Here is a 15,746-nt window from a genome sequence, read left to right on the forward strand (position 1 = left end):
AGGTATACAATGTAGATGGATGGATAGTATAGTATTATATTACTTATGGACGACGAGTGCACTGACGACACAGAGGTAGGTACAGCCGTGGCCTACCGTACTGCTTATATATATAATATACTGTATATAACGGACCTGGTGGACACTGTCAGCAGACTGCTAAACTAGTATGAAAAAAAAAACCACCACAGGTATACAATGTAGATGGATGGATAGTATAGTATTATATTACTTATGGACGACGAGTGCACTGACGACACAGAGGTAGGTACAGCCGTGGCCTACCGTACTGCTTATATATATAATATACTGTATATAACGGACCTGGTGGACACTGTCAGCAGACTGCTAAACTAGTATGAAGAAAAAAAAAAGCCACCACAGGTATACAATGTAGATGGATGGATAGTATAGTATTATATTACTTATGGACGACGAGTGCACTGACGACACAGAGGTAGGTACAGCCGTGGCCTACCGTACTGCTTATATATAAAATATACTGTATATAACGGACCTGGTGGACACTGTCAGCAGACTGCTAAACTAGTATGAAGAAAAAAAAACCCACCACAGGTATACAATGTAGATGGATGGATAGTATAGTATTATATTACTTATGGACGACGAGTGCACTGACGACACAGAGGTAGGTACAGCCGTGGCCTACCGTACTGCTTATATATATAATATACTGTATATAACGGACCTGGTGGACACTGTCAGCAGACTGCTAAACTAGTATGAAGAAAAAAAAAGCCACCACAGGTATACAATGTAGATGGATGGATAGTATAGTATTATATTACTTATGGACGACGAGTACACTGACGACACAGAGGTAGGTACAGCCGTGGCCTACCGTACTGCTTATATATATAATATACTGTATATAACGGACCTGGTGGACACTGTCAGCAGACTGCTAAACTAGTATGAAGTAAAAAAAAAACCACCACAGGTATACAATGTAGATGGATGGATAGTATAGTATTACATTACTTATGGACGACGAGTGCACTGACGACACAGAGGTAGGTACAGCCGTGGCCTACCGTACTGCTTATATATATAATATACTGTATATAACGGACCTGGTGGACACTGTCAGCAGACTGCTAAACTAGTATGAAGAAAAAAAAAACCACCACAGGTATACAATGTAGATGGATGGATAGTATAGTATTATATTACTTATGGACGACGAGTGCACTGACGACACAGGTAGGTACAGCCGTAGCCTACGGTACTGCTTATATATATAATATACTGTATATAACGGACCTGGTGGATACTGTCAGCAGACTGCTAAACTAGTATGAAGATTAAAAAAAAAACCACCACAGGTATACAATGTAGATGGATGGATAGTATAGTATTATATTACTTATGGACGAAGAGTGCACTGACGACACAGAGGTAGGTACAGCCGTGGCCTACCGTACTGCTTATATATATAATATACTGTATATAACGGACCTGGTGGACACTGTCAGCAGACTGCTAAACTAGTATGAAGAAAAAAAAACCCACCACAGGTATACAATGTAGATGGATGGATAGTATAGTATTATATTACTTATGGACGACGAGTGCACTGACGACACAGAGGTAGGTACAGCCGTGGCCTACCGTACTGCTTATATATATAATATACTGTATATAACGGACCTGGTGGACACTGTCAGCAGACTGCTAAACTAGTATGAAGAAAAAAAAAACCACCACAGGTATACAATGTAGATGGATGGATAGTATAGTATTATATTACTTATGGACGACGAGTGCACTGACGACACAGGTAGGTACAGCCGTGGCCTACCGTACTGCTTATATATATAATATACTGTATATAACGGACCTGGTGGATACTGTCAGCAGACTGCTAAACTAGTATGAAGAAAAAAAAAAAAAACCACCACAGGTATACAATGTAGATGGATGGATAGTATAGTATTATATTACTTATGGACGAAGAGTGCACTGACGACACAGAGGTAGGTACAGCCGTGGCCTACCGTACTGCTTATATATATAATATACTGTATATAACGGACCTGGTGGACACTGTCAGTAGACTGCTAAACTAGTATGAAGAAAAAAAAAACCACCACAGGTATACAATGTAGATGGATGGATAGTATAGTATTATATTACTTATGGACGACGAGTGCACTGACGACACAGAGGTAGGTACAGCCGTGGCCTACCGTACTGCTTATATATATAATATACTGTATATAACGGACCTGGTGGACACTGTCAGCAGACTGCTAAACTAGTATGAAGAAGAAAAAAAAACACCACAGAAGTGTTTTTCAGGCCGACAAACGTATACTGGACTGGTGGGCACTGTCAGCAAAACTGTGCACTGTACTCCTGCTATAACTGCTCCCCAGTCCCCACAATTAGGCAGTGTGAGCAGTGCACTCAGCACAGATATATCATGCAGCAGTGCAGCACACTGAACACAGATATGGTGGAGCGTTTTTTTTAAGGCAGAGAAACAAAGGATTAAACTAACTCACTGGTGGTAAACCCTGCACTGTACTCCCTAACAGCTGCTCCCCGTCCCCAATCCTCCCCACATTGCTAAGTCACTCAGTTTACTCTGTTCTTTTCTAATATAACGGAGAGGACGCCAGCCACGTCCTCTCCCTATCAATCTCAATGCACGTGTGAAAATGGCGGCGACGCGCGGCTCCTTATATAGAATCCGAATCTCGCGAGAATCCGACAGCGGGATGATGACGTTCGGGCGCGCTCGGGTTAACCGAGCAAGGCGGGAGGATCCGAGTCGCTCGGACCCGTGTAAAAAAAAGGTGAAGTTCGGGCGGGTCGGATCCCGAGGATCCGAACCCGCTCATCACTAATATTTAGTAGATTGGCCTTTAGAGTAGTTCACCAAGTACAAAAGTCTGGCTATCACTGTTCTAATTGTTTATGGATTGACTGGACCAATGGTCACAGTGGTCAATGGCCACATGGTGAATAATGTCACATCATTTACATGGATTCTACTTGGTGGTTGAAACTAACTGTTTACTGGACACAGCTCAGAGTAAGATCTGTATAAAAATTCCTGCACAGAATTCTGGTTATCATATCTGGTGGAATGCAAAAAAGAAAATAGAAGTAGGCTAAATAAAGCAGTATTCAATCAAAAGAAAGAATAAATGGGTTTTAATTGATGGGTAGAAGTATATTTTATTTGTTTTGTTTGAACAGTAGATGTAGACTTTTATCTTTGTTTGCACAGGAGTTTTATGGATCCTTTTCACTACATCTAATTACACATAAATCCTAGCTAGATGACACAACTGCTGGGTGCTACTCCTTCCTCTACAAGTGACTAGAATTAAACTATGCACCTTATAAAAGGCATTAATTCCACAAAGAGTTCATTGTATGGTTACTACTGTTTGGTGACATTGTCGGATTCCTAAGTTCTTGCAGGCAAGCATAGCTAACCTACAGATGTGTCCTCATACCTCTAACCTCAATACACCAAAAAACGCAATATGTCTGCTGTAAATGAGCAACAAGGTTCTGTGCAACTCTGTTAACATTGGGTGTGGTTTTTTTTGTATAAAACGTGTCTTAGTCTCAATGCTAATTAATTTGATATGCGATCCTTGTACTGTGTAGTGGGGGTCATTCTGACCCGATCGCTCGCTGCAGTTGTTCGCAGCGCATCAATCGGGTCAGAACTGCGCATGCACCGGCGCTGCAGTGCGCTGGCGCATGCCGGACAGCCGAAGGCCGTCGTTGCCTAGCGATCGCCTCTGCCTGATTGACAGGCAAAGGCGGTCGCTGGGTGGGAGGGGGTGGCACAGCGGTGTTTGGCCGCCATTTTGGAGGCGCGGTCCGGAAGGGGGCGGGCCACAGCAGCTGCGTGACGTCACACACAGTTACTGCGACCAGGGGCAGCGACAAGCAACTCCCGGCCAGCCGCAGGAGCTGCGCTGGCCGGGAGTTACTCAAGTGCAAAAGCATCGCCACTGTGCGATGCTTTTGTACTTGTGCGAAGGGGGGGTGGACAGACTTGCGGGGCGGGCTAGCCCTGTGCTGGGAATCCCCCCGCATGTCTGGGAACATGATCGTAGCTGTGCTAAATTTAGCACTGCAACGATTAACTTAGAATGACCCCCAGTGTGTGTGACTGAATCTGTATACGGAGCAGAACAGAACTTGTATTGGAAAAAGCTGAGGCTGCTACATTGTAGCACTTCGTATACTGATTCAGAGAATTGCACACAGATATTTTTCAGCAGAAGAGACAGCCATGTGACCTGTCGTGCCAACTAGGGCTATTTGGTGCTAGTGCAGCAATAATGTATCAGGGCACATCTGTAATAGGTGGTAGTGTGCTATAATGTTTCACTTGCTTTGACAGCTATGGGACAGGGTTTTTACAACCTTTTCCTAACCAGAAAAGGAACTGGGAAGCATGACTTTTGTTTTACAAAGGGCCAGATCACATGGAAGAGTGATTTTTTGCAACTGTGCTTGCATGAAAATCTCTTTAATCCCCACAATACATGCGTTACACAGTGTGTACGCACAAAGGTGCTGTAGCAAGCAGGTTAGATGGTATAAGAAAGGTGGCAGAAAAATGATGGGCTTTCCTGGGCAGTGACTGAGAGGTGGCTAGTAGTGCACAGAAAAATGGTCAGTTCTGTAAGTGTATTATGGGAGTGTCATGGGTGTGGCAGTAAAAGCAGCTGCATGCACAGACACACTGACACAAGCATAGCAGGGCGTGGTCAGATGGAGACACTGCACCTGGTATAGGCCTGATGCAAGTTTTGATGGTGCAACTGATGTTGGCATACTGTGTAAAGATGCACCAATCAGTATGGCAGAGTGCATGGGTACAAAAAGTGGGTGTGTTGGTCCTTGCACATTCAGCTGCACAGATGTAAACTAGGGAAGGAGTTTGCAATGGCGTTTGCATAAGCTCACAAATGGGCGACTGCCAATAGACTGTCTTTGTGCGATTTTGCATGTGAATCAGCTCAAAATGTTTCAGTACTGGGAAATGTTATATTTCCCTGGGAAGTTGTAACACATATGTAAATAATATGCTTTTATGATAAGAGTGGAAAAAAAGAAATGCCAGGTTTCTTCTCTCTCACAGATTTAACGCTAGGAGAAAGAGGAAAAAAAAATAATTTGATGGCAAAGGATGGTTATAGCATCAGCGTCTGGTGCAGATGATATCAGTGACATCAAGGTCCTTACATCAGTTTGTAGTACAAATGCACAGGTGCATGTGACTTGTATGTGTCTGGCACTTGTGAATCCTTATGACCGGAGATGAAAGAGCTGAGGAGAGTAGGATCTGCCTGATGTATACTCAGTGATGCCAAGAAGGGTGGTGGGTACTAAATACCCAGGTCCAGGTTTGTCTTTGGGGCCCTACGGGGGCCTTGCCTGGGTGCAGGACAGCTGCTAAGGGGTACTAGCACCCCTATCACTACTTATACAGCCACCAGAACCCCCTGTAAAGGTTATTCTTCCATTTATTTTAGGGGAGTATCCACGCCTTCCCAAACTTGGCCCCTCTCTCTTCAGTATTCGGGCCCATGGCTGTTCACAGGAGACCTGTGTATTCAAACCTTAATTCAGAGGCATATATTTTGCTAGAAGTCATTTCCAAATACATGCTGAGTATGACATCCTCGCATAATTCAGGCATATGCTGCCCACGAAGATCCAGATGTATTGGAAGGTATGTATGTTTGGTTCAGCATATGTGATCAAATATGCTATTTTACTGTGCATTTTTCTACTTACCTACTCCCATTTTGTGCTACATGATCTCCCAAGTGTGTATGAAGTAGGAGCTGTGGTGACATAGGATTATACAGATCACTGCGTAATCTTGGAGTGCCTTGTACATTTACCATTAATATAAGATATGAAACAGTGTGTATACTACAGTCCCCTCACAGACTTTATGTTCTAATTTTATAAGTTAAATATTCTGTAAGGGAGACATATACAGAAGAACTGTGTAGACCACTGACCTTCCGTAAAAACCGTTTGAATCAGTACACATACACACAGTACAATTAGGATTTATTAATTACCAAGACTTATGTCAATAAGGGATCTGCTGAGCAGTTTTTTAGTTGGAAAATACAGAAATTATATTTATTGAAAATGATCTTGTAAAGTAGAAAGTTGGACTTTTGATGTTACGGTCACACTTTTACATAGTACTGTATGTCATTTCAAATTTTGCCACCTCTCTTACTTATAGAGGCATCTGCAAAGAGAGGCCAGTAGGAATGTTCACTGAAGTGCATCAGGTAGACCATCTAGATGCACAGGCATAAACCCAGGATGATGTGTGGTCCATAGTCAGTGCACAGCTGCATTGAAGTGCTTAATTATTCCCTACATCCTACTTATTGGAGGAATGCTTACCCTACCACCATGGCAGATTGATTAAAAGGTTAAAGAACTGTATTTTCTGTTTTGATTACCATTGACTGGTTTGGTAAATATTGTGTTAACTTAGGTCACTTGCAGTTTTTTCTCAATTGTTCTCTTGAATTTTCTCTTCTTAGACTACACATACAGTAGTTGCTTATTTGACTCAAACACCGATATCCGTTTTGTATTGTTTATTGGAACAATCTGCTATACTGTATATTCTTAAGAAAATGTAACTGGACATGCCAAATTGCTATTTAGAAACACCAACATACAGTATTTCCTATTGGATGTTTATTAAAGATGAAGAGGAAACACTTGCTCATTGTGTACCGCATCGGGTGTCCTGACCAATACTAACCATGAAATTTCGGAATTCATGAAATCCTTTTACCAGGATTTATATTCCACCTCTTCCTCTTCTCCCTCTCAGAGATTGCAAGGGGACTCACCTTGGCCATCTTCCTTTTGGGACAACCTTCTCATCCCTCGTCTTCCAGCATCCATGGTGCAGGCTCTTCTTGACCCTATTACGTTGGAAGAAATTAACCATGATATTGGTTCATTTGGTCGTGATAAGGCACCTGGCCTGGACGGCTCTAGTGCGGATTTCTATAAAATTCTGCTTCCCTGTTTAGGTGATACCCTGGTCAAAGTTTTGAATGCTTTACTATCCTCCACATCTCTCCCTCTCCATTGTAATATGGCTATATTGAAGATCTTGCCCAAACCCAGCAGGGATCTATAACTTCCTGGTTCCTACCATCCCATATCGCTCCTGAATCTTGACTAAAAATCACTTAGCAAGATACTCGCTGATTGCCCTAAATTCTTACTTCCTCATATTATCCATAAGGATCAAACTGGGTTTATAATGGGGTTACATTCTGAAAGGGGATTGATGCTCTTTATTTCATCTTACTCATAACATGTATCTTTAAATCTCCCTTTTTTCAATGCTCTCTCATTGTCGCAAAGGAGAACTCAGAGGACATCCTGCGCTGTTACATCAGGGTGCCCGTGGGTGATCTTTTCAAAAGCAGAAGCATTCTACCTGTTTCTAACCCTTAGGTGCAGATGGGACACGCTCATTCACTGTATTAATGCATGTCACACAGTGAACAGTAGCCACCCCACTACATCTATGATAGGAGTGCCTTTTTCTTCCCCTTTTCTGCAATCTGCAGCAGCTCATTTGCTCTTCACCTCTCTAACTCACCAATATGACACATGTGTCAGAGGATAGATTGGATATTTACCCTGGTTACATTGATTCCTGCATATTGAAATGATGGATATATATGAAGAGCAATAGTGATATATATATATATATATATATATATATATATATATATATTTTGCTACAGCTTGTTTTTGAGGCATACTAGATACGTCTGCCCAGACAACTTCAATTAGTAATAGCCTGCCTGTACCTGAGATACGGATCAGGGTGTTATTTATAGTGGATACTCGATACCAAGAAATTATTTACTAATATAAGGCTTACCGGTTTACTGCACTGAGAAAATTAACAGTATTTGCACTGTAACATTTACAAGATTATTATTATTATTTTTTGTTTATATTATGGATATTTATATCCTAGATCCTGAATAAATACTATGATTATTTCGCTACTACCTCTTTATAGGAACCAATGACATGCAATCTATGGGGAGACTGCACTTACCATGAAGTTTGAACACACACTAAACCATCATTGTTACTTATTTACTCTACGCCAGTAGCATTTATTACGAGAGACTGAAGTATTGATGGTAAATCTATCTACAGTGTTTCTGTTTCCTGTGTTAGCCGACTATACCAGCCCACTATTTGTCTCCTTCTGTTAGGGGACTGTTAAGGCTAACTGTTGCAGGAACTAGTGTCAGTATTTATCATATTGGCCCTGACTGCGTCAGGCATATCTCCCCATGGCGTGTTCATACCACACGCAAACCTAGGTGTGGTTTTTTTTTTGTCATTTTTTGGTTGTTTTCTATTGTTTTGTCATTTTTGTATTTATGTGTGTATGTTTTTGTCCCAGTCCTGGTTGGTGGCAACAGCTTTTAATGGTAATTAATAAAAGTTAGATTTTATGCAATATTTTTCAATGAGTGTCCCCCAAAAAACGAGAGTCTTTTCCTCTTCTTTTTTGGTAGACATGTTGGTATTTGTCACCAATCCAGCCTCCTCTACTTGGTTTGATTGGAGATTTTGGGGAGAGGGCGGGATACAGGATCAACATCGCCAAATCGGAACTCCTTCCCCTGGGAACGTCTCTCCATACTCTTTCTACTCATCTTCAGGAGCTCTCTTATTACCCAAAGTCTCCTCAATTCCAACTCACATACTCCATAATCCCCTCTTTCATGATATCTATTATGCTTGGACTGCTATACATAAAAAATTTAGTTGTAGCCCTTTGACTGAACCATGTATCCCATTATGGGGTAATCCTGCATTTTTACCCTCCCTCACCAACTCCAATTTTCTTGTCTGGAAGGAGAAGGGTTTAAAAGACTCCTCTAAGGTTTTTGATCCTGGGGGCTCTCTCTTGCAGTTCTCGGCCCTTCAGGAGAAGTTTGATCTACCACACTCGCATTTTTACAAGTATTTGCAAGTTCGTCATTACCTAGGATCTATTAAGCATAATCAGAACACACCTAGGGATGTATTAAGATCACCTAATCCCTTACAAGTATCTTTAAATATTCATAAACTGGGCCCTACACATATTCGACAGCTTTACACTACCCTTACGTCAATTACCACAGATACTAGGTGGGATAAACTCTTATCTCAATGACAAAAAGATATACCCTATCTTACGGATCACCAACAACTTAGAGCTGCAATGAAATGGCTTGCTTCCCCATATTTGCAGGAGGTTCACCTACGCACCCTACAAAGAGCTTATATTTCCCCAACCCAACACGCTAGATTTAATCCATCTGAAACCGGGGAATGTCCCAAATGTCATGTTCATATTGCTTCTTATTTTCATATGTTTTGGGAATGTGGTCGTATTCATCAAATTTGATATATAATATCTCTCTCACTCCCCCCCCCACCTTATGTGTGCTCCCTTACCTTACCTCCCCCCCCATTTCTTCTTTCAATCTTTTTATATGTAATTGTTTTATGATGACTGTGTGTGGTTGCAGTTTGTATGGTTATTGTTTTTTGCTGACGTTTAGAATTGTATTTCAAGGCTGATATGTATTATTTTGGCAATCTGCTTCTCTTGAACCATTATATATCTTCGTTAACGTGATTTTGTACGACTACTGGTTGACTGTATTATCACTTCAGAGGTAACAGGCACTGACTGTTTCGGTGCTTCACCACTATAGTTATCTGATATTATCTGACAGTACCTATGTCTTTCTTTTGCCCCATATCTTACTGGTTGATTTTGAATCTTTCCAAACGCTGAGAAACATCTTTTATTTTTCTCTCATTTTGTATATGTAGCCCTGTTTTATTTATGTGAATGGCTACGTTTGCTCTTTAAATGTGCCTCCAACCACGTTATTTAGTAGGGTATTATTTTCCCAGGCTAACTCAGGACGCCTAATGAAATGGGAAGGATTGCTGTCCACCCAAGCTACCACTACCTGTGTGATATCTCCTGCCCCACGTATTTACAGTACACAGTATTATGCTTAATATGGAGCGGTGCATGGACTGACCAATTGACTGTTACCTGTTGGTCCTTTTCTCTTTCAGGATGCAACACTGACAAGAAGACAGTCTCACCGGTAAGTAATGGTAAAATTTATTAACAGGTAACACTTTCCCTTTTATAGAGTTATCCTATGCCATGTGAACAGTGGCCCATCCTAGCACTCTAACCAGCCTATACAGAAAGTATTGCATGCATTACAAAAAAATACAAGAATACCCTTAAAATACAGAAAAGATTGAGATAGGATTGTGAGTAACCCAGGTTCTCATAGCCTATACGTGCACAGGTAGGTATATACCACCAGTAAATCTAGTTTACTCTTGTATTGACTAAAAGAAGAGATCTTCTCACATACCATGGAGTTCATTAATTTAGAGCCAATGTTAGTACTGCTTACTTTAGAGATCTATGTGTACCCTTGTGGTATTTAACCAGGAATAAGTACTCTCCTGTTACGATTTCCTGGCTTTAGTCCCAATAGCAGAAACTGTATTAATACTTCTGACATTGATGTCTCTAGTCACTGGCGGGTCTTATATCCTCTGATTAGCTAAACTTGTGTTCAATGGTTAATGTGCAGGGGGTAAAGGTCAGGGCTAGTTATCAGTCAGTGTTTAAATTTCAGTACCATTCAGGTTATGACAACCAGCATTACCTCTTTGCCACTTGCAAACATTAATACGAGTGGGCTATCCTCTTTTATTAAACAATAGGTTCATAAAGGTTAACTGGTACTGTTAGTGTGCTAGCAATCTATAGAATGATGGCTATCTGGATCTTGCTGAGCCCTTTACTTGATATGGACGGAACAATCAGGGACTCAGGGTAGTTGTCTGATCCTGACCCTGGGGTTTGATTCCCTTTCTGTTTCTACAGGGATGCTCCCTGGCCTCAAACATTAAAGGTACATAAATATGGCCGGCAGTGCAACTAGTCTATGCCTAATAGATGTCTCTCTCTGTGTTCCTGTAGGCAATCCCCGACTCAAATGGGGGTCTTTATTATCTCTCAGTGACTGTTACTCTACTGCGTGTCAAATGCTGGTAGCTTGTCCACCTCTACTAGTAGTTTACCAACTGGGCTGAATGCAGCAACAACAACTGGGGGGGGGGGCAGTGCATACACTGTCTGCCTCACTCTCTTGCCAGTCCCAAGTATAAACTGCCTCCACCCACTTCTAGCTGCAATTACTCAGTCTCATTGGATAATAAGGCAGCTTCCTGAGCTTCTTTTCGACTGCTGGCGCTGGGTACTAACTCTGCTAGTGGATGGTAATTCCCGTTTACCTTCACTGGCTGCTGGCGGTGCTATCCGCTAGTGGAATGAGCTATGGGTGTGAGGCATCTGTTCCGCTCACCTACACTCACCACACTCACAGGCAGTCAGAGGGGACTTCCCCAACTCCTCCTTCAATAATGGCTGGTGGTCGCCACGGGTTGGAGGGGCTGAGGTAAACTGCTCAGCCCCACTGGTGGGAGAGGCTCTCAGTGGATGGCCCTGAGAGCGGCTTCTGTCAGTGCAGTTCTCCCGATCTCAGCTCTGGCTGAGACAGTCACCCAGGGGCCACTCCGGCAGTAGCACCGCACCTGGACATCACTGCTCAGCTCCTGTAAGTAGGACACCACCACTGCTATTCTCCCCAGCGGACACTCTGCACAGTCTCCAGCAATGGCTCTATGCACTCTCTCTCCTGACCACGGCTGTTGTTGCTGCTATGCTTCCCCGCCTGGGCTCTCAGTCAGCCCTGCTATTTCCTAACTCCGCGAATGCAGTACAGAGTGATCTGCTTTTAGCTATCATGCAAACACCAGGTGATCCACATTATAAAGGGAAATCCCATAAAATCATAATGTGACATCACTGAGGAAAAGATGGTTTATTATGGAGTACAAACATCTTTGTACATTCATGGGAACATTGATTTTTTTTATCTTTTAAAGTATTTCTGGATAATTGGAGTATCCAATAAAGTACAGGAACATTGAACATATTAAGCAAGGGTAAGGCAGAACACCAAAACATTGGATTAGTTAACACCTGTAGTCCTTTATGTTACGTTAACAATCTGTGATGTATTCCTTGTTAGGCAAGAGCTCTTTATTAATTTCAGTCTATTGTTAATATTGATAATTATTTTTCTATCTATCTATCTATCTATCTATCTATCTATCTATCTATCTATCTATCTATCTATCTATCGTATCTACGGTATCTGTCTCTATCTACGGTATCTATCTGTCTATCTATCTACGGTATCTATTTATCTACGGTATCTATCTATCTATCTATCTATCTATCTATCTATCTATCTATCTATCTATCTATCTATCCCTTTCTATTTGTTCTCTCTATCTTTTAAGGCTTTATGTATGTAGCCTGGACCTGTACAACAAATACTCACATGGTTGAGGGATGTTTTGTTATCACCCTATCTATTCCCTGGAGAAACCTAAGGATTGTTTAATATCCCCTTCAGTCTCCATTGCTGCGGGCACAACATGTTTATGGTAGGATAGACAATTTTTCGTTCTAGCCTTTTCTTGACATACCTCTTATTAATATTGTTGCCCTTAGAAGATACTTTTCAATCTTGTGAACATATTTCTGTTTTTAGTAAGACCAAAGGGAGAGAAAAAGGAAATCCTGCTCAAAGCCCAATAAGAATTTGTCAGTGTATTTGTGAAATTATATGTAGAGAGTATGTTTTACTGTGTGATTGCCTCCTCACGTTGATTTCTTTTTTTATTATTGTTTTTACATTGTTTTTTAGCCTGAGTACTATGCTGGTGCTTTTAAAACTTGCCAGCAGTATCAGAATATGGTGCATTGCAAAAAGTAACATGGCAATAATGTATTTGACATTTAATAAAGGTAAAATATTATTACTAAAGAATAGAGTACAAGAGGTTCAATAATGACTGTTCTTTTTAATAGACTAAACCAGTGGTTCTCAAACTTTTTTGAATCATGACGCCCTAGAGTAGCAGAATGTTTTGCATGGCACCTCTAGGCCTAATGTTCCTTATTTATAAATTTAAATATAAATATTATGTAAGTACATTGTTTTTATATATCATCCTTATGTTCAGTTATGTGGTGAGGTACAAGATTTGTTTCTGTTTGTTCATATATTTTCTGATTGACAGCCGGCAGGAAATGTTTTTCCTATTATATTGACCATAAATAATTTGAATTGGTCCAGGACCACCAATCCTGAGGCACCCCAGGGTGCCAAGGCACACAGTTTGAGAAACACCGGTCTATACAATTAGTTTATTGAAGTAATAAATATAAATTTTACACTCAGGGTCAGATTAATGATGGCGCAGATGAGATTACAGCTCCAGGCCTCCATGACAGTTTGATGATGTCCAGCTGGCTACATGGTGGGCTATAAATCATAAGTATAAAAATATTATTTTTATTTTCCTCGCAAAACAATGTAATTTTTTGACTTTATATATTTAGTAAGACATTGAAGCTGACAGTATAAGGGGTGTACATGCGCACATGGAACTAGCCACACCCACACAGCACATGGAACTAGCCACACCCACACAGCACATGGAACTAGCCACACCCACACAGCACTGACCATACCTTCTTTGCTTCTTACAATAGGTCATTGAACACTTTAGTCCCCAGATATGTTTAAACTGAGCTTAATGTACCACAACATAAGTTTAAGATCTGATGTCTCCCAGTCAAAGAGTTTGATTTACTGACCAGTAACATAAAATATAACATCTGATTTTAGAAACTGATAAGTTTTTTCCCAATGTCCAAAAGTATAGTTTAAATTATAAAATGTATTCATTTTGAATGAAAGAGTTAGGTAATCATTCCTGTGCTACACTGGAAAACTGATTTATGGGGAGGTGTATAAAAGGAATACATGTGAAATCCCGGCAGTCGGGATGCCGGTGGTCACATGACCAACAGCAGCATCCCAACAATGAAGATCCCTGCTCCAGAGATGATTTCTATCGCCCCCTGTTCCCTATTCTAAGCCTAACCCTCAGGGATGTTAGTTTTGGCTAACCTATGGATAGTGGAGGCTAGGGCTAACCACACACCCCCTAGTGCCTAACCCTAACCTCCCCTAGTGCCTTACCCTAACCCTCCCCCCTGGGACCTAACCCTAACCACGAACCCCATACTCACATTCAGTATGTCAGCTGTCAGTGATCCGGCGTCGGTCTCCTGAGTGGTGTCAGGTTTCCAGCGTCAGTCACTTGACTGTCGGCATCCCGACAGCCTGGATGCTAAATGTGCCCTGTATAAAATCTAAAGAGGACATGTGGAGTAAATACCCACAGAAACCAGTCAGCTTCTAGATAATATTAATCAAGTGCATTCTATAAAGCAATGTCTATAAGCTGATTGTTTGCTAGGAGCAATTTTTCCACCAGGTCACTGTAGAAGGTTTGAGTTATCGCCCACTGTGTGAACATATTTTTGGATCAGAAACATCTCAATTTAAAGTTGTATTTAAAAAAAACAGAGAATAGAAAGTATTAACTATTTCTTCAACATAATTTCATGTCAAATTCAATACATACATTTTCAATAAATACTGTATCTTTCCTACACTTTATAAGTGCTCTATTTTTTTTTGTAACAGCCATCTTTTAGCACAAGCAACTCAGTACCAATTTTCTCAGAATCTCATTTAAAGTCCATAGAAATTCTAAATGAGAAATTACTTATGTTTCTGATATAAAAAGAAATCCAATAAAGATTCATAAATGACATAATTTCAATTTCAATTTATAGTCGGATAACTCAATTTAATAGGGATGTGACTTAGACTCATCCAGAAAAGAATTACTTCTGTTAGTAATGTCAAGATTCTGTTCAGAAAACAAGAAGAAAAGACATGTAAAGGCAGGTGATAATTTAATTTCACACTAAGTATGTAAAGACTATAAAGGCCAATCATGCGTGAAGGGAGAATAAACCAGTCAAAGAATATTTAAATCTGGTCCATACTGTATAACTATTGCACAGCATACTTTACAAATGACTCTGAACATGTTTCTGCATTGTATTACTCCCTGTACCATAATTACCTTGTTGTAGGTACTGTCAGTCATGCTGTGAATGGTGTTTACAAAAGATAAACTTTAAAGAAGGTACATTCATATCTGGAAAGATAGGAAAATATTGTATGTAGAATCCTGTAGCCACTAAACGTATGTAAACACTTTTGCTGTCAAGGGTCAGTGACAACCATTTCTTATTCATTCTGTACATCAGCTCCATTTGGCATAATGTTTTATTTTTTTACTGAAACCAAGCAAATATATATTTTGTCTAAATAAGGATAGTTGAGTGAACATTTTGTGTAATACTTTATAGATGTATTTATTATGAATATATATATATATATATATTCTACATAGAGATCTGTGCAGTATTGAATGTTTAGTACCATAATACAGGGTTACTATAAAAGAAATAAACACTTTCAACATTTTTGATATAGTCAAAATGCTTACAGGGATATGTAGTTTATGTCTGTATGTTTCTATGACTAAGGGGTCTATTCAGGAAGCAGTGAAAAGAGTGGAGAAGTGAGCCAGTGGATAAATTGCATGTGGCAACCGAT

The 15,746-nt window shown here is 40.5% G+C and overlaps 1 long non-coding RNA gene across 1 annotated transcript; it reads right to left on the reverse strand.

Moving 5' to 3' along the window:
* Positions 1 to 13,396: 13,396 nt before the first annotated feature.
* LOC134929361 (uncharacterized) lies at positions 13,397 to 15,283 on the reverse strand. The gene is made up of 3 exons (XR_010178510.1): positions 15,208 to 15,283; positions 14,300 to 14,422; positions 13,397 to 13,526 (listed from the first exon to the last, which is right to left on the reverse strand). It is a non-coding gene; the product is annotated as an uncharacterized LOC134929361 (long non-coding RNA).
* Positions 15,284 to 15,746: the final 463 nt, after the last annotated feature.

The sequence above is a fragment of the Pseudophryne corroboree genome, chromosome 5 (assembly GCF_028390025.1).
Source record: "Pseudophryne corroboree isolate aPseCor3 chromosome 5, aPseCor3.hap2, whole genome shotgun sequence".
Taxonomy (NCBI): Eukaryota; Metazoa; Chordata; class Amphibia; order Anura; family Myobatrachidae; genus Pseudophryne; species Pseudophryne corroboree.